This window comes from Peromyscus californicus, unplaced genomic scaffold (genome assembly GCF_007827085.1).
Source record: "Peromyscus californicus insignis strain IS unplaced genomic scaffold, ASM782708v3 Scaffold_12__1_contigs__length_115047231, whole genome shotgun sequence".
NCBI classification, from domain to species: Eukaryota; Metazoa; Chordata; class Mammalia; order Rodentia; family Cricetidae; genus Peromyscus; species Peromyscus californicus.
Window position 1 is genome coordinate 13680940 of NW_026294413.1, and position 22585 is coordinate 13703524.

Here is a 22585-nt window from a genome sequence, read left to right on the forward strand (position 1 = left end):
CTCATTCAAGTGTGAAAATGATCAGGTCAACATATTTTATATTTTAAGCTATTTTAGTTCCTTATTCTATTTCTTAAATTATTTCTTAAATAATGTTTTTATTTATAAATATATTTGAGATTAAAATAAATTTTATTTATTAAATGTAGTTGCTTTTTCACAAAACTATGTTGATCCTGTTTTCCCCCTCTTGCGTCTCTTCCCAGATCCTCCTTACATCCTCAGCAACCTTACTTTTTTTCCTCTCTCTCTTTCCTGCTAAATTCCTATCTCTCTCTGTATCTGTCAAAAAAAAAAGAGGAAAGAAAAAGATGTTTCTGGAGAAACAGAAATCAAGGATCGAAATAACTTTTTTTTCTGTATATCTGGTTTACTTTCTAGTTTCATATTTAATTTCTTATTTTTGAGATTATAATATGGTCCAATGATCTCATCATTCTCCCTTCCTTTTCCTCCCTCCACACCCTTTCATATATCCCTGCTTTCTCTTTTCCAAATTTAAAACCTGTTTTTTTATTAATTGTTATTACATGCATATACATACATATATGTATATACATTTATAATTCCAATTATAACCTCCTCAATCTGTATAACATTACTCACACATATGTTTTTCAGGGCTATTTGGTATTGGACAACTAATTCATGTCCTCTTCTCTGGAAGAAAACACTTTCTCTTGTTCCTGTAATTCTTTGTGTAGAGTTTAGGCATCTCAAGAAGAGGGAAAACATGTCTGGTATGTGAAGTGCCATTTTTTTCTCTTTTCATGAATATACACGTAGGGGATATGTGTGTTTATTTACATGTTCACATATTTTGTAGGCACCTATTGTTTGTAAATATGTGTGCACATAGAGCCCCAAAGTTGATTTCAGAAATATTCCATGATATCTTCTCCATTTTATTCATTGAGGAACAGAGTTCAATGTTATAGTTACCCAGACAGTTTGCTTCATACATACCCTGTTTCTGCTTTCTGAGGATGGAATTTGAAGAGTTCCAGTTCCCTTTCATATGGAGAAAATACTATCACTATTGAATCATCTTCCCAGCATGCTATTATTACTTTTAATTGTATATATTTTTCTTACCAATTAGTGTTTGGGATGATAACAAACTGTAACTATGTTCAGGAAGAATACAAAAATAATTAGTGAAAACTTTGCTTTGATACAGTTTTGTCTGCACTTTAAATTAAAAAAAAATTACTTTCAGAGATTAGGTTCTCAAGTTTGTTAATGTGAAAAATTATCCTGCATTTAGCTACATCCAAAATCTATGCATTTATTTCCAATGTTATATATGTATCAGGAATTTTATCATACCATTGACCTAAAATGTCACAGTTTTAATTTTTTATTAATACCTATAAATACACACTTTTTATCATTATTAATCAAACAGCTATTTCCTTCTATTTTCAACATATAGGATCATGAATTAAAATATAATGATGTATAAAAGGAAAATTCAGTAAATTCTGATTGATCTTAATACTCATACAAGTAAAAATTGCTCATGATTATAATTTTAAGAATAGTCCTTTGAATGTGAGTTCTACAATAAAGTAAGCACTTTTCATAGATAGACAAGTAGAGAGCATTTCACAAAGAATGATCATAAAAAGTAGATATACTACAAATCACACATAATATCAGGACCTTGGAAGTTACAACTGAAAGCTGTGCCATCTGATACAATGTTTGTAATAAAAAGTGGGTATTACACCAAAATGAGAAGACATTGGCAGATTTTAAATGAAAAGGAAAGTGATAAATGAACTGCTGAATTATGCATTTTTGAATAATCAATCTGAATCAACTGAAAAGCAGTTGTATGGAGATGAGCTCGACTAGTTTGGGAAATTAATAAATGGCTATTTCAATTATTTAGGGAAAAATGACAAATTTAAAGGAATGGTACATTTAAAGGAAAGGAAGATAAATTTAGTCATTTCTTAAATGCATTAACCATTTACTGAACTTAAAATCCAGCCAAAAAAATGCACATGTCCACACAAAATTCTATAAATGGAAGTTCTTAGGTTGTTTTGTGATATTGCAAAATTGTAATCAATCTAGCAAGTGAGATGGATTGTAGTATATTAATACAATGTTATACTTTTCTACAATTATTATTGAAATTTTCACCAGAATGTGAGCTTTCTATTCATATATGATCATAGAAATTATTTTAGTACTAGAGAGACATCTCAGCAGTTATGAATACTTGTTTCTCTCACAGGGGACCTGGGGTTGTTTTCCCAGTTCTTATGTTGTGTCTCACAGCTATTTATAATTCCAACTCCGGTGAGTCTAATATTTTTTCCTGACTTCCATGGGCAGTAGACATGCACAGGTATTCATACATACATGCAAGTAAAAAATACATACACATTCATTGCCTATTCTCCTTACCAGGTCACCCCATACCCACCCTCATTCTTTTCCACCCAACTATGTATCCAAATTTCCTATTACTATTAAGCTTTATTTGCTCTCTTCAAATATTCTTCAGTGGGTAGTCTTCCATTGGAATTTGGTTGAATTATTAGTGTCTACACCCTTAGAGAAAACTGGCTATTTTCTCTACCATCAGTTAGTAATTGTCAATAAATCACTTGCTATGGGTTGTTGTTCTGTATGCTGTGAATAAGTGTTGCTCTGATTTGGTTGATGAATAAAATGTTGATTAGCCAGTAGCCAGCCAGGAAGTATAAGCTGGACAAGCAGAGAAGAGAATTCTTGGAGGAGTGAGGAGCTGTGAGCCAGACACAGAGGAAGCAAGATGACAAGGCAGAATTGAGAAAAGGTATATTTACACAATGGACTATTACTTGGTCATTAAAACTGAATCATGAAATTTTTAGATGAATGGATGGAAGCAGAAAAAAAAATTCATGTATTCACTTTTATTTGGGTATTTGCTATTAAGTCATTGATATCTACAACATAACCACAGATGTTAGGTATAAAGTAAGTTACTAGATAGGAGTGATGAATGTCTCTAGGAAGGGGAACTGAATAGATAGGTATGATTTGATGAGGGAGTGGGAATAAAAAGAAAGGGAGAGTGAAGAGGGGGTGAGGGAGGAAGTACAGGGAGGGACATCTAAAAGGTCATTTGTTTGGTTACATGGAAACCTAATACAGTAGAAGCATGATTTGAATGAAATCACCAAATAGCAGGGGATATAGAGACACAACTGGACATTTCTTTTCACCAAATGCAATCCAGTAACAGATTTGCATTTTATGTAAAGAGTCATTGGCCAAAGGATTTGCATGGGAACCTCCAAACAACCCAGGCTATTGCCAAGTATATTGGTACCTCTTCGCAAACTAATCCCAGTGCCCTATTGCTGAAAACTATACCTACACCATTTATTGAACAAGTAGAAGTCAAACTGGAGTCTTCCCAGAGCTTTTACCCCTAAGCACCACTGCTTGTGGTACTAGAAGATACCCTGAACACTACTAAACAAGTAAAATAAGCACTAACCCAGCTACTAACCTTTCAGTTTTCAAGATCAAACTGCATACAAGATGAATAAGCAAAATAATTGCACAAAACTTGTAAGAGGAGCTTACTAATCTGATTGTATTTAAACCTATTCTGTGAGATATAACCTTTCCTTGAAACTGCTGGGATGACCAAGAACCTGAGACTAGATAGGACAGAGACCTAGGGGAAAAACAAATACTACTGTTGTGCTAAAGACATATAGCTACAAAATGACTCCTAATTACATTGTTCTCTATTCATCGATTCATGTCTTCCTCATCCATCATCAGAGAAACTTCTTGCTTCAGTAGATGCAAACAAATATAGAGACCCAAATGTGGACTACATGCAAAGAGTGAGAGACTTTGGAACATTCAGTCCTTAATAGGATGCTCCCTTTCAATCCCTATTTTCAGAGTTCAGAGAACTTCATATAAGAGGAGGTAGAAAGAGAATCAGAACCATAGGAAATGGAGAACAAGGAAACAAGGCCTTCTGAACGCAACATGACTAATGCACATATTAACTGACAGAATCAGGCAGCATGCACAGGGCTGCCTGCATGAGTCTCAGACAGACGGGATCCCAGCACTGAGAAGAGAAATGGACATAAGCCCCAGTCCCTGCCCCAGAATGAAACTCCCACTGACAACCACTTGCAGTTGAAAATTTGTTGGCTGCATGACTAGCAGTAGATGGGCAACAAATACACATACACACACACACACACACACACACACACACACACACACACACACACACACACACACAAAACAACAACAACAAAAAAACAGTGTTCTTTATCCATTCACAAATTGGCATAGGTCCAAATTTGCTATTATGAGTAGAACAGCAATGAATGCAATTGAGCAACTGTCTGTTGTAGTATGTGGGGTCATTTTAGTATATGCCAATAATGGTATATCTGGATCTTCAGCTAGATCTCTTTCTCGCTTTCTAGGAACCACCACACAGATTTCCACAGCTTTAAACTGTGGTAGTTAGCAGCTTACTTCAATTTTTTTTTGCATCTATTGATATTTGCTTTGTGCCTGAATATGTTGTTAATTTTGGAAAAAGTACCATAAGGTGCTGAGATGAAGTTCTATTTTTTTGTGTGTTTGGGTGAAATGTTCTGTAAATAGCTATTAGGAGCATTGGTTTATGACATCATTTACCTCCAAAATTTCTCTGTTTAGTTTATGTAAGGATGAGTTATGTATTTTCTAAGTGCTTAACTTTTTGTCATCTTCTTAGAACTTTCAGTACTAATTAATTTTTAAAATGTTTCAAACAGAAGGGCAGTTTGACCTACATAAATGTATATGCTAAGGTGGGACAATATGGTAAAAATATATGCTGCACTACCATCAGATTCCCAGAACCCACATAAAACCAGGAGTAGTATAAATCTACAAACCTGTGTTCCTATAGTAAGATGCCAGGGAGAAAACAGAGAATCCTGAGAAATAAAGGCAAGTTATCCTGATGTACAGAGACATGAAAAACAGGACTAGTTTCTGAGAGGGTCCAGGGTGGGAAGTAATACCTGAGTCTCTCCTCTGGTCCCCCATGCCCGTAGTGGCACATGTGAACCTTACACATTAACACACAACACAAACATATCACATCATGAATGAACACAAAAGTGTAACACGAATCTTAAGAGGTCTTATCAATAAAAACAAACGCAGAGCCAGGTATTGGAGTGAAAGCTGGAAGATCAGAGAGACAGAAAAAGCCACAGCTGACCTCACCTCACCAACTTCTCAACTGATCCTGTTTCCTCAAACTGGAAACCTCTGAGTCCTCATGGGAATGGATCTCAGCTGAACTGTTGCTAAAAGTAAAAAGCTTAAAATCTTCTATTCCCTGGTCCTCACGCCTTATATACCTTTCTGCTTCCTGCCATCACTTCCTGGGATTAAAGGTGTATTTTACCATGCCTGGCTTTTTCCAATGTGGCCTTGAACTCACAGATATCCAGAGAGATCTCTGTCTCCAGAATGCTAGGATTAAAGGTGTGTGTTACCACTGCCTAAACCCATGTTTAATATAGTGGCTGTTCTGTTCTCTGACCCCCAGATAAGTTTATTGGGGTGCATAATATATCAACCACACAAAAGATATGAAAGGGACATTCAAAACAGCCAAATAGGCAAAACATTAATATCATTACTTCAGATATTAAATTTTATGGGAATATGATCATGTTTATTGTTTTTTAATGTGTTGCTTAAAATAAATGATAAGAACTGACCTTGGAGCCCACCCACACACCCATCCAGGCCATTTAACATTTTAAACTGCTATCACCCATATATCAGTCTAACCTAATGGATAGTCTCATTGTTCAGTTTTCCCAAATAGAAGCCCAATTTGATACCATTTATTTTCATTTTTAAAATTGATTTTATTTTGTTTGATGAACAAAAACTAATACTTGAAATTTTTTTAGACAATATCTCAGGCATGTTCTCTTCATCTGCCTTCTTCCACAACGATTGTCTACATTCCCTTTTTCATCTTATGACCCACTCTTGTTTCTGCTCATATGGATGTACACATTTTTCCCAAACTTCCTTCTGCGTCATTTTTCATCTGTATGCCACTGATATCTCTGTTCCTTTATTTTAAATTTCATGTTTTTCCTTATCAAAACATAAAATTGTCATACTTATACTGTAAAATGCTCACTTTTACAAACAAGAATTTCTTTCTAACTTAATAATGCGATAAACATCTTCAGCTATTCACTCATGGTAGGGACAATTTATCTTTTGAACATTTAGAACAGCCTTCAAAGGCCTACAAGCCGTATTACTTCATTAAGCAGAAGATCATGAGAATGGAAGTTTCTCTGGTTGGTCCCTTTAGGTATAGGAGGCTAGATCAATTGTTGCACACCAGTTACCTAAAGGCAACCCACTCCCTACCTCTTTCTTTTTTTTTTTAATTTTATCTTTGAGATTAAAATATTTTTGCAACATTTCTCTCTTCCTTTTCCTCCCTCCAAACCCTTCCATACACCCCGAACATACATGAAATAGCCCTCAAACTCATGGCCTTTTTTCCCAAATTGTTTTTGCATACTTATATGTATATACATATATACTCCTAGCTATAACTTACTTAGTCTGTATAATGTTATATGTAAGTATGTTCTTAGGGCTGGTGATTTGTCTCTGGACAACCTATTGGTGTGCTCTTCCCTGGTTAGCGGCACCTCTCCTGTTCAGTTTTCCTTAGTTGTCTTTCCCTCTTATTGCAGGGTTGATTTCTCCTGGGCTTTTCACTGTCTTATCCCCAAGCATCTTTCTTTTGTAATTCTTTTTTTTGTTTTGTTTTGTTTTGTTTTTGTTTTTCGAGACAGGGTTTCTCTGTGTAGCTTTGCGCCTTTCCTGGAACTTGCTTTGCGCCTTTCCTGGAACTTGCTTTGTAGACCAGGCTGACCTCGAACTCACAGAGATCCGCCTGCCTCTGCCTCCCGAGTGCTGGGATTAAAGGCGTGCGCCACCACCGCCTGGCCTCTTTTGTAATTCTTTGACCTTAACAATACAAGGGCTTTCTGAAGTAACTGACTTCCATGAAAATTAAATTTGCACTCTGTTGGCATTTTGAAATTTCCCAAAGAAAGCATTCAGATAATCTTTCCTTCACATAATTTCTTACCCCAAATACCTCATTATTCTCTTGGCAAAACTGAAAGTGGGAATCTGTAAATATATTTGTCATTGTAACACAGTTTGTTTTGAAAATGATCTCTACTACTCTGAGATCAAATATCATCAGTTGTTTTTTTATCGTTCTCAATGAGGGACACATTTGCAAGGTAGTTAATTTCTCACATTTGCTTTCAACAGTAGAAGGATATGGTCATTAGAACAAAGCTGGAGGAGTTTCAGGACCTATCAACTGTGAGTGTTCTAATTGAGTGCTGAAAGGAATGACAAGAGCTTTGACATTTGAATGGAGTTATTTCTAGGGCTTGGGAGTGGCTGATCTATAATGCTGTGGATTGCAATACATGATGAAAGTTTAAACACTTTTTCACGCCTGTCATTTTTCCCAATTCAAGTGTGTAGGATCTGTCATATGAAGTTTCAATGTACAATATCTATATAATATGCTTTCAAAGGTTAAAACTGAATTTAAATGTAAATGATTTAGAAACAGCTAAAATAAATACAAGAAGTACATGTAGTAAGTAAATTATTAACTATAAAATGAGGTAAATAAACTTAGATCTTACTAAATAAGATTCCATGATAATAAAATTAATAGAAATTGAGAATAAATTTGGATCATTATGAAATTGGTATGATTTTGCTTTTATTTTTAAATTATTCTCTCAAAGAACTTTACCTAAGAATCTACCGATTTTTTTTTTCTGTGCTAGATGAAACAGGGGGAGACAGCTTCATCAAAAAGAATTTATGCATTAGGTGAGATCAAACAAATACATAAAACAACTTTATACTTCAAAGCTAATGTAAAGGTTTGGAAAATGCAGCAACAGTCTTAACACAGAAAAATCAGCATTTCCATCATTTTAAATAAGACAAGTCAACAGAGGGCAGGTCTATCGTGAGCTGGCCATTAGACAGTTTGTATAACACATAATTTACAAAGATATAAGACCCTTATAAATAAAGCATAAGGAATAGTGTAGAGTCTATCTCAAGAAAAGCACAGGGAACGCCATAGCAGAGTTTTAAGGGAATAAATAGATCTAGAGTTAGTACCAAGGTAAGGTTTCCACAGTATCCAATTACAAACACACACACACACACACACACACACACACACACACACACACACACACAGAACTCTAAGTTAACTGACTATAATTTTGATACATCTGAGAAAAAAACTCAACTCCTAAGATCCCAGATGTAGTCTCACAAATTTTAATTCCACATTAGTTTGGGGTAATTTCAAATAATAATATGATTACAAGTATTACTATTTGCCGCTTCCTCAAAAATATAAACAACACAGAGATTATTGGAAATCTGATGATAAGTTATAATTGTCAAACAACATGTATTACACAGTGAGCCACACTTTGTACTTGAGATAAGACTCTATTATCCCTGATATCTACCTGGTATCAAACAAAGTAATAAACCTGTTTCTGTGGATGATTCCCCTTCCCAATCCCTGAAATATATTGAGTTGAGGATTAAAGCAAATCTGTACTATTTCTGCTACTATTTTAGAGATGGCTTAACTCTCATCACCATAAGTGGATTTTCTACTGAGTAAGCTAAGTAGCAAGGCAGGATAACAGAATGGGGAAGAGGACAGACTGAAGCATAAGTAACCTGGGATGAGACTGCAATGCATACATGGCAGGCATAGCAAGATTGATTTTCCTCTTTAAACCTTGGTGTTCATCAGTGTAGAACAGGGATGATAAAATGCCCTTGGAAGTTATTTGTAAATATCAACCAAATATCTGTAAAGGACTTAGCATAATAAGTGATACATAGAAACTGGATAATACTTGGTAACTAATTTTATATTAGAGAGCTCAAATGTTACCTTCGAGTTTCAAAAACAATTTTGCTATGATGACTAATTTGTATTAGGTGATAAAAAAATTCCATTGAAATGAACCATGGGAATAAATAATTTAGAAGTCACATTCAGATTTTGTTATGTTATTGGCTCTGAAGTGATTCTGAGAATCAAGGCAGAGCTGGCCTTGAACTGATTGTGATAGTTTACAGTGCATTAGGGAATGAAGTCATCACATGAGCCTGCTGAGTTCTCAAAATATCTCACATCCAAACTATCTGTTACTTGTGATGACCTACTGCTGCTCTTTCCTGACAAGATTCTTTTTACTGTGTTGCACATTACTATATATCAAAACAAATTTTGTTCTTTTTTTAACAAAGGACAGTTATTAAGTCAGTTTTTATTGATAAATGCAAAATTATATACATATTTTAATATATATTTATCAGTATAAAATGGCCTTTAAGTTAGGCAGTGATGGCGCATGCCTTTAATCCCAGCACTCGGGAGGCAGAGCCAGGCAGATCTCTGTGATTTCGAGGCCAGCCTGGTCTACAAGGTGAGATCCAGGACAGGCACAAAAAGAGTAAAAGGAAAAAAATGGCCTTTAAAATTGAAATTGCTCAAAATGAAGTACTGATGATTTAATGTATAAAGCAGATAAATATGGATTTTTAGTACATCAAATGAGAAAAATGAATAAAGTTTAGATCTCGTTTGGAATTTAAATATGTTATAAAAGCTATTCTATATATCCATGTGAGCATACCAAGTTGCCTAGAAAAATATAATAATTATAAAAATTAATTACTTAAAGAGACATAGTAAGTCTATAGTTTTATAATATAAACATTCATGAGCATAATGACAAACAATACTAGATTTAGTATGACCAAATTATTATGTTGTAGTCATGTGTGGCCCACAGAGTAAATAATAATACTCTAAAAATCTACAAAGCTCATATTTAATAATACAGAGATATGATTTTTCTCTGATGACATTTTCATGAATGGCAGACAATGATCATTGAAATTAAATGAACATACAAAAGATGAAAACAACAAATTATATCAATATTCAAATTATATGTTTTGTCATTAACATGGAGCATAGAATATTATTTAAAATTATTAAAAGTAATTTACTGAAAAAATAATAGAAATAGAGTTATATCACTTTCTCCACTCTTGCCTTCCTTGCCATCCCTTCAATGTGCCTTCACTCTCTATCAAATGATTGACTATTTCTGAATACTATTGGTATCTATATGTAAATTCAACCTGCTGAGTCTATTAAGTATATACTTGAGATAGCAATGACATTATTAATTTTAGAATTAGTGAATAAATAAGATTTCTGATTCTGATTACCTAACATAAAGATATCCATTTTCATCTATTTTTATACAAAAGAAATAATGCCACTCTTAATGGATTAATAAAGTCTATTGTATACATAAACTGTGTCTTTCTTACTTGTTTACCTACTGATGGACATCTATGTTAGTTATGCATCATGGCTCTTGTGTGTAGTAAAGCTATAAATGGGCATCTAAACTTTCACTAGACAAAAGCACGGGAATTAATCTAATGTGACTTATACTCTGATAGGAAGAAAAAGAAATACTTGGAATTTTCAGGAATAGAGAAGAAGTTTAAAAAGGACACAGATTTTCTTTGTCTTCCTTTTATGCTTTTGGTGCATGTGTATGTGTGTATGCTGCATGTGTGTATATTTTCATGTTTGAGGTAATCACATATGTGTGGGTCCATTGTATGTATGGATAGTGGAGGCCTGGCGTTGATATCTTCTATCCTCCTCACACAGTCTCTGTTTATTTTATTGAAGTAGTGTCTCTCACTGGACCTGTATCTGACCCACTCTGTTGGCTTATCTAGCAAACTGGACCCAGAGATCCACCTCATCCCTGTTTCATAAGTGCTAACATTAGAGGCAATTGCCACATTTGCTTTGCTTTTTTGTGGGTCCTGGAGATTATTAGAACTACTATCTTCATGATAACACATAAATCTTGCAACCACTGAGCCATCCCCCCAAAGCCCATAAGATAAATTTCTGCAAGTCAGTAATTTTGACAAAACAAGCCTGTTAACACCTTGATCTTCCAAACCATAAATTTATAAGGAAATATGAACTATTGTTAAGATATCTCACTTGTGACATTTGCTACTTTATACTGAGGAACCAAATACATTAACTCTAGGTATTTTATATTCTCGGAAAATCAAGCATCTCTAAGATGTGTGGGAGTGCTGTCTGGCAGCAGTTTCCTTTTCTAGACTTTTTCTTTGAAACAACCTGCTTTCAATTCCCTAAACTTCTAGTTCCATTCTCCAAGGATACATGGCTTTGTACAGATGTCAATTCCCCTTAATTGAATCTATAAGCCCAGTGCATTTCCAAACTGAATTCAAATAATAGCTTTCTGAAATAGACAGTTATTTAAGAGTGTATTTTTCAAAATAATAGATTTTTTTTTTCAAAAATCATAGTATATGTGGCAAGGGCACTGAAGTTTCGGTGTTCTATCATTATGCATCAAAGATCTCTGGTGCATTGTCTTGACTCATGCAGCCACGAATTTTCTATTTTACATACTCAAATGCATATTAGCATTACGTAGCACTAAATATTTTGTAAACCATAAATTCTGTGTCATTTTGCCTGGGGAAATAAATACTTAGCTCAGAGTGCCGCATGAATCAGGATGAAAGCCTACTTTTCAGATGTTTATTTCTTTGGTCACAGTTGCCATCAACTATTGGTTTAACAAATTTATTCATTCTTAGGTTATTGCATGTTAACATTTGATTGATTATCCTGTCTCCTCCTAATTCTTCATAATGGTATTAATAAGGGATCCTATTGGATGAATCTGTAGCCTTTAGTTTTAATGCTGTATCTAGTTGTCTGCAGTATTAAAAGCATTACCTTTGTAAGCATGAAATTAGTTATGGGATCACAAAATTTTTGAGCCAATAAACATTGCTGTCAGTATTACCCTTTGATTTTTTACAGCAGTGAGGTAGTGTACTGACTGAAGACCCTCCTCGGCATTCTTCATCCTAATGAGAGGCTATGTTTCATAGAAACCCTTGTTGATTCATTCCTGTCTAAGTTTTGTTCAGTGGTTGAAACTGATTGATTATTATAGGGTTTGAAGATCAAATAACTTGGATCTTTCCTTTACTCACTTTATTTACCAGAATTGTATCATCACTGTGACCTTTGTGTCTATCTGCTTCTAATTCTTGAATAATAGACCAGCCATCTAGACTTTAGAAGCATATGGTTAAAACTAGTACTAATTTACGAAAATTTAAAATTTGAAGTATACTAGAGAGCATAACATATAATTTCCTCATTTTTTAGGGAATAACTAATGGAATAAATAATTTAAATTAAAATTTTAAGTTCCCTGGGGCATATAGTTATCTGAAAATTCAACCAGAAGGCACTAAATATACTTACATATTTGTTGTAGGATACTTGATATCACTGTGAGACCCCAGACGGTGTTAACAAAATCAACCTCAGATCATGGAGCAGAGCCAGCAACCAGTTGACAGAAATTAGCCATAAAGAGTCCAGAGGAGCCAGGAAGACAGATAGAGAGACACACAGGAAAGAGTAGAGATGGTCTTGAAGTTTTGTGGTCCTTTTGTGTTTGGGGATGAGAGGAGACACACCCTCTTGCTGGGTCTCTGGCCAAAATGAAAGCTCACATTATTACTTCTCAGCTTCTCTGAGCTAGCAGGTTTTCACTCCAACATCTGACTCTTGAGTTCTTATTGGTAAAAATAACACTAGAAACTTAGTTAAAAAGTACATTTGGTGGCAGCTGCAGAGCCAATGCCAGCAGGACTGGAAGTCCCACCAGGCCACAGCCATGGAGCTGTCAGTGGGGCTGCAGGGCCACAGATGGTAGTTAAAGTATCAGTAGGTTCAGGTGCAGCCACTAAGGTGATGAAGAAAACAACACATCTTAATGTAGCTAGAGTTTTCCTGCCTGGCCCACAGTCAGGACAAATCTGTGTCACCCGTCAGTCCCGCAGCCACCCAGACCCAACCAAGTAAACACAGAGACTTATATTGCTTACAAACTGTATGGCCGTGGCAGGCTTCTTGCTAACTGTTCTGATATCTTAAATTCATCCATTTCTCTAAATCTATACCTTGCCACGTGGCTTGTGGTTTACCGGCATCTTCACATGCCGCTTCTCATGGCGGTAACTGGTAGTGTCTCCTCCCACCTTCCTGTTCTCTCAATTCTCCTCTCTGTTAGTCCCGCCTATACTTCCTGCCTGGCCACTGGCCAATCAGTGTTTTATTTATTGACCAATCAGAGCATTTGACATAAAGACCATCCCACAGCATCTTAACCATTCCGTTATTCTAACAGTAGGCTTTTAAACTTTGTGAATAAGATTTCAATCAGCACATTACAGTGATTTTGCTTTGTTGAAATTATATTTGGAAAAAAATAACAGCAACATATTTAATTTAGATTTACATAATAGATAAAAATATTTATATGACAAAAATACAATCTAGCAATATTTTAGCTCCACTTTGTCTCTTGGATATGATGTCATCAGGACTGACATTACATTTGTTGGTGAAAAGTCTGAGGAAACTTAAATACAACCATATTAGTTAAGTAGGGTTAAATGATTCTGAGCTACATTGAGATTTAGGGAAATACACGGAAATCCCTTTTATTCTCAGCAAGTGCCCCTAGCCTTTTCCCATTCAATAACACTGAATATATTCTAGCTGGTGGAAAGACTGTCCACTACCCATAATTTCAAATTACTTATTTTCTAGGTTGTTGGATTTCTTTTAGTTATATCTGGAAATCTATAGAAAAATCATGAATCTTCTTTTTCCAATCAAATGGATTATTTTTTTAAAATTTAATTTTACATATCAGCCACGGATTCCCTTGTTCTCCTCCCCCCCACCTTCCCCCCAGCCCACCACCCCCATTCCCATCTCCTCCAGAGCAAAGACTCCCCTGAGGATTGAGTTCAACTTGGTAGATTCAGTCCAGGCAGGTCCAGTCCCCTCCCCCCAGGCTGAGCCAAATGTCCCTATATAAGCCCCAGGATCCAAACAGCCAACTCATGCACTGAGTACAGAACCCGGTCCTACTGCCTGGATGCCTCCCAAACAGATCAATCTAATCAACTGTCTCACTTATCCAGAGGACCTGATCCAGTTGGGGGCTCCTCAGCTATTGGTTCATAGTTCATGTATTTCCATTCATTTGGCTATTTGTCCCTGTGCTTTATCCAACCTTGGTCTCAACAATTCTCCCTCATACAAACCCTCCTCTTTCTCAACAATTGGACTCCTGGAGCTCCACCTGGGGCCTAGATGTGGATCTCTGCATCCGGTTCCCTCAGTCATTGGATGGGATTTCTAGCATGACAATTAGGGTGTTTGGCCATCCTATCACCAGAGTAGGTCAGTTCGGGCTTTCTCTCGACCATTGCCAGTAGTCTGTTGTGGGGGTATCTTTGTGGATTTCTGTGGGCCTCTGTTGCACTTTGCTTCTTCCTATTCTCATGTGGTCTTCATTTATCATGGTCTCCTATTCCTTGTCCTCCCTCTCTGTTCTTGATCCAGCTGGGATCTCCTGCTCCCCTAAGCTCTCTTTCCCTCGACCCTTGCCCTTCATTATCCCCACTCACGTCCATGTTGTTCGTGTAGATCTCATCCATTTCTCTGTCATTGGGCAATCCCTGTGTCTTTCTTGGGGTCCTGTTTTCTAAGTAACCTCCCTGGAGTTGTGAGTAGGAGTCTAGTCATCTTTGTTTTACATCTAGTATCCTCCTATGAGTGAGGACATACCATGTTTGTCTTTCTGAGTCTGGATTACCTCACTCAGGATGATTTTTTTCTAGATCCATCCATTTGCCTGCAACCCTCATGATGTCATTCTCCCCCAAGATCCAGCTATACCACTCTTGGGCATATACCCAAGGAATGCTCAATCATACCACAAGGGCATTTTCTCAGCTATGTTCATATCAGCATTGTTTGTAATAGCCAGAACCTGGAAATAAGCCCTTCAGCTGAAGAATGGATAAATAAAATGTGGTACATATACACAATGGAATACTACTCAGCAGACAAAAACAATCATGAATCTTAAAGCTCAGGAAAAATTATGGAAGAAGTGCAGAAAGACTGTTATATTACGATTAATCCACGTGAGTATTAAATGGGTAACAGAATTTATTAAGATATAAAATGAGGGAATTCACTCACGATTACAGAATGGAGTAGAAAGTAGAACTTGTCCTCTGATCTGACCAGGAGCAAATCCACCTCGCAGGCAGGAGCAGGGAGAAGGTACATGTGACCACATAAAAGAGACCACATACAAAGGCAGGAAGCACTGCCTCCTTTGGGTCATGTAGCCCAAAGTCATGGGCAGAGCAAATACCACTACACTATTGCGACTCTTTTGTGAGATTTATCCCCTAGTAATGTCAGAAGCTATACCCATAAATCTCACGAATATGACTACTTACATATGAGCTGAACAAGACTGACACTAATAGACATGTCAAAAATGACAGAAAAAGCACAAAGAACTTAAGCCTCCACAAAGAACTATAGGCAATTAAGGAATGCTGAGAGCAGAGGAAATGGTCTTCCCTAGGGAAGAAAAAAACCACTGGTTACTAAATGGTCAGCTCTGAGAACATTCATACAAGTATACATACCAAACAGATTATATTTAGGTGATATATATATATATATATATATATATATATATATATATATATATAAAATTTATCTATCTATCTATCTATACATATATATATGTATAGATAGATAGATAAATGATAGATAGATGATAGATAGATAGATAGATAGATAGATAGATAGATAGATATAAAGACAATTAATGAAAAAAAGAAGCCATGAATTAGAAAGTGAACATTGTGGGTTGTTTGGAAGAGTTTGGATGGAAGAAGGGGAAATGAGAAATGTAATTGTAATATAATGTCAAAAATAATAACTGAACTTTTATAGGACAAGTAAGGACAGGCAGTAGAGGAACCACTAGGATGGGTCAAAGTAAAAAGCAGGAGACAAGTCGGTGCTAATCAAAACAGTACATAAAATATAGGACATTCAAAAACAGCGGACATGCATTCCACATAGTTATTCTATCTATGAAAGAAGCTAATATCAACATTTAAAGTTTAAAATGCCATCACAATTATCTTCTCTTGAGACCTCCAGTTATCCATTGATGGAACACATCTCTATGACAGTATGGAAATTAATAGAAAAAGAAGTCAATATGTCAGTGATTTCAAATTCTCCTGAACCCAATAGATGCTAACTTGTATTTGTGGAGTCTGATATCAGTGGTACTGAACTCTTTCTTCACTGTTAGCATTATATATATGACTAATTCCATTATTTCAATTTCAGTGGGAATGTTTTTCTTTCTTAGTTTTTCCTGAGACTAGTTAAAAAGTATCTTTATAATTACACAATAATTGTACAATTCCATGAGTAATTCTGCTTTTTTTTATAGCAACACTCAATTTATTCCATGTACAATTTCTTTTCTTCTGTTTGGGAAATTTTAAACATTTTTGCTGGGACACTCTATTCAATACATTCAGTCAGTATAATTCCATTGTACAAATTTACTAGAGATCTCATATATACTCATACACATATATATAACACACACACAAATGCATATACACACACATGCATACACCACACACATATCTATATATCACACACATTAGAATATAATACACACAAACACACACACTATATGCTACACTACATACACATGTATTTATCCAAAGCACAGACATACATACCATACAACACACACATATACACATACACATGTATACACCACACATATCCATATTTGACATATATGAATAACTCACACATATGTACCCATAAACACACACACACACACACACACACACACACATGCCCTGATGCTTTTCCATTCACGAAGTATTAAAAGGAATTTTCAAAATACCTTATTGGAAAAGCAATGTGAGCATATGTTATATAAATAAATAAAAAGAACAGATGTTATGTATATAAAGCTGACCTTGAACAAGAGCTTTCTCTCTAGTTAGCCTCTATAGTCAATTTGACACACTTAAGGAGAGAGATCCTTGGTTGAGAATTTCAGACTGGCCTGCAAACATGTTTTGTTTTTTTTTTTTAACTTTGGTGGAATGTGGTTGAGCTTATCTTTTTTAAAATTTTATTTTATAATTTAATTTAATTTTATGTATCAGCCAAGGATTCCCTTATCCTCCCCTCCCCCCCCCCCCCCCCCCCCCCCCCCGCCTTCCCCCCCAGCCCACTCCCGCATTCCCATCTCCTCCAGGGCAAAGACTCTCCTGGGGATTGAGTTAAACCTGGTAGATTCAGTTCAGGCAGGTCCAGTCCCCTCCTCCCAGACTGAGCTAAGTGTCCCTGCATAAGCCCCAGGTTCCAAACAGCCAGATACATCACCCTTTACAATAGCCACAAATGATATAAAATACCTTGGATTAACACTAACTAAGCAAGTGAAGGACCTATATGCCAAGAACTTTAAGTCCCTGAAAAAAGAAATTGAAGAAGATGTCAGAAAATGGAAAGATCTCACATGCTCATGGATAGGCAGGATTAACATAGTAAAAATGGCAATCTTACCAAAAGCAATCTACAGATTCAATGCAATCCCCATCAAAATACCAACACAATTCTTCACAGACCTGGAAAGAATAATACTCAATTTCATATGGAAAAAAAAAAACAGGATAGCCAAAAGAATTCTGTACAATAAAACAACCTCTGGAGGCATCATGATCCCTGACCTCAAACTCTACTATAGAGCTACAGTAATAAAAACAGCTTGGTACTGGCATAAAAACCGACATGTGGACCAATGGACTAGAATTGAAGACCCTGACATTAATCTGCACACCTATGAACATATAATTTTTGACAAAGAAGCCAAAACTGTACAATGGAAAAAAGAAAGCATCTTCAACAAATGGTGCTGGCATAATGGGATATCAATGTGTAGAAGGCTGCAAATAGATCCACATCTGTCACCATGCACAAAACTTAAGTCCAGTGGATCAAAGATCTCAACATAAATCCAGTTACTCTTAACCTGATAGAAGAGAAAGTAGGAAGTAGTCTTGAAAATATTGGCATAGGAGATCACTTCCTAAATGATTGTGATGCTACATTTTTATTTCTATTTCCTTGATCTAGGAGGACTCACTCTGCTCTGGGCTGAGTTACCAATGACAAGTTGACATGGGCTGTATAGGAAACTATAGCGCTCTTCCTTGGGTAAGTATTTCTTCTGCTCTCAACATCCTTTAGTTGCTATAGGTCTCCGTATAGTGTTAAGGCTGTTTACTACTCTAGTTAGCAGCGTGAACCTATGAAAGCTTGGCCTGAAAATTTCTTTTCTTCTGTTTGGGAAACTTTAAACATTTTTGCTGGGACACTCTATTCAATACATTCAGCCTGAAAATGAAGCGAAATAAAGTCTCATGCAATAGCCAACATTATTCAGAGCATCAGACAGTTTACACTCTGAGAGGTAAGAAGAGTCACAGGAGTAAAGTGTCCCACCAGGACAAGCTATGCATGGCGAAAACATGTTTTTCCACAAAGGCATATGTATAACAACAGCATATGTGTAACAGTGAAGTAAACTCACTCCAATATGCTGCACCTGAGAGGAATACAGAAACAAATTCCAAGAACAATTCTGCATTTTAAGAGAAACAGGTCTGATTTCCTTGGAGTTTTCTCACAAGAACTCTGGATTCCCCTCAGAGGATTCCACTCTTGGGCTGTGTCTCAACAGCGGCTTCATGGGTCTTTCTTCTGCTTACTTTAGCATACCTATTTTTGTTGTCCTTGTCTGCACACCAATTGGATATCCAGTACCAAATGTTCAGCACAGGAAACATACATACAATAACATTTTATAGACTGAATTGATTTTGCTTAGAAATGCCTTTGTATATACATACACATTGGTGAAACATTTAGTGAAAAGATAGGTCAATAAATTTAAAAGAAATTAAGGAGTATATTGGAGGCTTTGAAGGGCAGAGAAGGAAGGGAAAACAGTTGAATTTACCCTGACCTTTGGACATTCCTTGGTATAGGGCAGTTAGTGCAATAGTGTGGAGTGAGAAATAATAGACATGAAAAATAGAGATGTAGACATAAAAGACATAGAGATACAGAACAGCATCAGGAGGGCTCTGGGTCAGTACCACAGTAGCCCTGAGTTTAGTATTTACAGCCTTTGAAAACCCAAAGCAAAGGGGGGTAAAATACTTCAAAGGTATCATGGTTCAAAGTACAAACAAGTGTAAATACCTCCTTAGTACTCAAGACACCTGGTAACCACATCTTTGGCAAAGCATCCTATTATGCAGCCTTGCAGGGCAAAACTATGGAGTCTCTGTGGACCCCCATGGACAATAGTGTGATAATATTATACTCTCATTTTTTTAAAAAGAAAGAAAGTATGGTGGTTTATATGAGAAATGTCCCCTATATGATCTGTTACTTGAATGATGTTCTCCAGTTAAAGGGCATTGCTTGGGATATTTAGGAGATGTGCCCTTGCTGGAGCAGCTGTGTTCACTCCACACTGTCTTACAGAGCTTAAGACCTTGCTCTGCTTCCAGTCTGCTCTCTCTGATTCATGCTTGGATTTAAAGTTTGAGCTTTCACCTTCCTGCTTCTGCTGCAGTACCCTCCACTTGCTGACACGGTTCTCTTCCATAATGGAATCTTCTTCCTCTGGAATCTTAAATGCAATTAAACTCATTCTCCTGTGCATTGCTTTTGGTCATTTTTTTAAAACACAAAAGAAAAGGAAATCGGATAGAAAGGTAGCTGAGCAAGTCAGAGGGAACCAGTCAAAAAGCAACATTCCTCCATAGCATCCACTTAAAGCTCCTGCCTGGAATTCCTTGGCTTCTCTTGAAGGTGAACTGTCACCGGTAATCTAAAGATAAACTCCATCCCCTCCCAGTGGCTATTTATCACAGTGTTGTCACAACTTAAGTCAGACTAGGGCACTTTCCTTCCAATGTCCATAGTCGATGTTATATAGGCATATGACAGATAGTAAAAAGCGATCACCACTTTAACAAAGGATAAACTACCCATTGCTAAAGTTGGGTCTCAGAAAATAGGAGTATTTGACTTGTGATTGAAGCTGTGTGTGCTCTGGATGTGCCTTTAAGGCTTTCAGTGCTGTCTGAATTCCCATTTGCTAGAACAAAATGTCCAAGATTGGTTTTTAAACAGGAAATTGTGTTTTTCTCACAGATCTAGTAGCAGGGAAATCCAACAGCAGAGAAAGCCCCGAATTACAGAATGTTGCAAGGAGATATTTCCAAGTGATCTCGTAGGATAAAAGAAGCAAATGAGATACAGATCCTCTTTCATGAGGATATCAATCATGTTCAGGACTCCATCCTCCTAATATAATCATTACCTGGTTTCATGTTCTGTTTCCAAAGTTTATAATTCTGGGTTATGTCAGGACATGTTCTTAAATCAGTATTATGTCCTTTGAACACTCTTCCTGTCACCATATCCTGCTCCCCTTCCACTTCGTCTCACTACTGTCTGTCCTTTAACTACCCTATTCCGTTTTCCTTTTATTTACATGTTGTCTGCACATGCATGGTCTTATACATATAGAGAAAATCTAATACCAAAAATAAGAGAAAAATGATGTTTAACTTGCCATGGTTAGTCTGATTTGCTTAATATGACTATCGACTATCTCCATTTATTTCCTCAAAATATCTGAAAACATTCGTACCTGACACCACTCCTGGGCTGTTGCTAAAAAGCTTCACATCAGCATACAGAAATATGAGCACTAATAGCAATAGTTAACTAGGTATCCATGGAAAGTGTCTGCAATATAGAAATAGACAAGGAAAGTGTACATGGATATACAAGTCATGTAAAATGAAATTTTTATGTTTTTATCATATATATGCTCACATATGTCTATATGTACATTAAAATTTATAATCCATAAATAAAAATTATTATGTTACTTGAAGGAAAACAACCAAATATTAGTTGTCTTTTTAAAGATTCATTTATTTTATATTTTATGTGTATGAGTGTCTTCCCTGCATGTATGAAAGGGTACCAAGTTCATGCTAAAAGGTCACTTATTAACACTGTCATACTGGTGATTGTATTTCAACATTTGAATGGGGGCTGGTGTATAGTATATATACCATAGTATATATATCATTTAACAATTAAAACACAATATGTTTTGTTTTGTTTTATGAGCTATATAATAACATAACTCAAAACGTAAAGTATAAAGGTACTAAAGTATAAAGTGGCAGTTAATAACTTATAATTAACAAATAATTAATAAATATAAAAATTGCAACATTTGACCAAATTGTCCCTTCAAAAATGCCCTGAGCATCTATCATCTACTTGGTCTCATGTATGATAACTCTAATGTTATAAATGCATTTCTTTTTACAAGGAATGTAGAGTCAATTGCTCTATGCAATATGTTCAGCATATTCATCTCAGAATAAGATCCATTGATGCCATTTGTGGCTAATAGGTAAAACTTTTTTCCTAATACAATTCCTTATGCTTTACTTAAGTCATTCTATTTTGTTTGAAGACTAAATTGATTTTATTTAAAACTTACTATGGCTGAATTTACCATGGCTATTCTTTACATTTATAGTTACAGTGTTAAGTTTCAGTTGCTACAGTCAAATATTTTTCAAAACAACAGCTAAAAACCACCACTACCACCAACAACAACAAAAAGATACTACCACTAGTTAATCTTTAAATTAGACTATTTTCTATATATTGTTAGTTGTATTTGTCAGTTTTAATTTTTCAAGCCAGTGATGAAAAAGTGCTTTGAACTTATTCTGGTGCTTGTTGTGAAATTTATAGTTTCGGTATCATTGTTTTTCAAGTTGTGATACACTGTACAAGTTTTAAATGATTTTGTTGTTGCTGTTTTAGAAGAAACTCCAAATTTAATATATATATATATATATATATATATATATATATATATTTTATATATAATATATATATATATGGATGAACTATTTTATCATTAGAGATTTTTTGTAAAATATTTAAATCCTTAAATTTATAAGGGGAACATTTTATGTACTACTTTAAATTATGATGTTTCTTTAATCTGTTAACATTTTTATCTAAAATCTAACATAGACTAATATTTTATTTCATGCATAGGGTGAGTGCTTATGCTTACATAGCTTTTTTCCCCATATGGGTATTCAAATATCTGGGGATTTAATTGAAAAGGCTTCGCTTAAGTTTTATTTCTGTTCAGGTAGAAACTTATTTTTGGCTTCCCTGTTCATTAATACATATTTCTGAATTTGTCTTAAAGCTAATTCTAGAGAAAACAATTATCTTCTTTAATATTTCCTAAGTTCA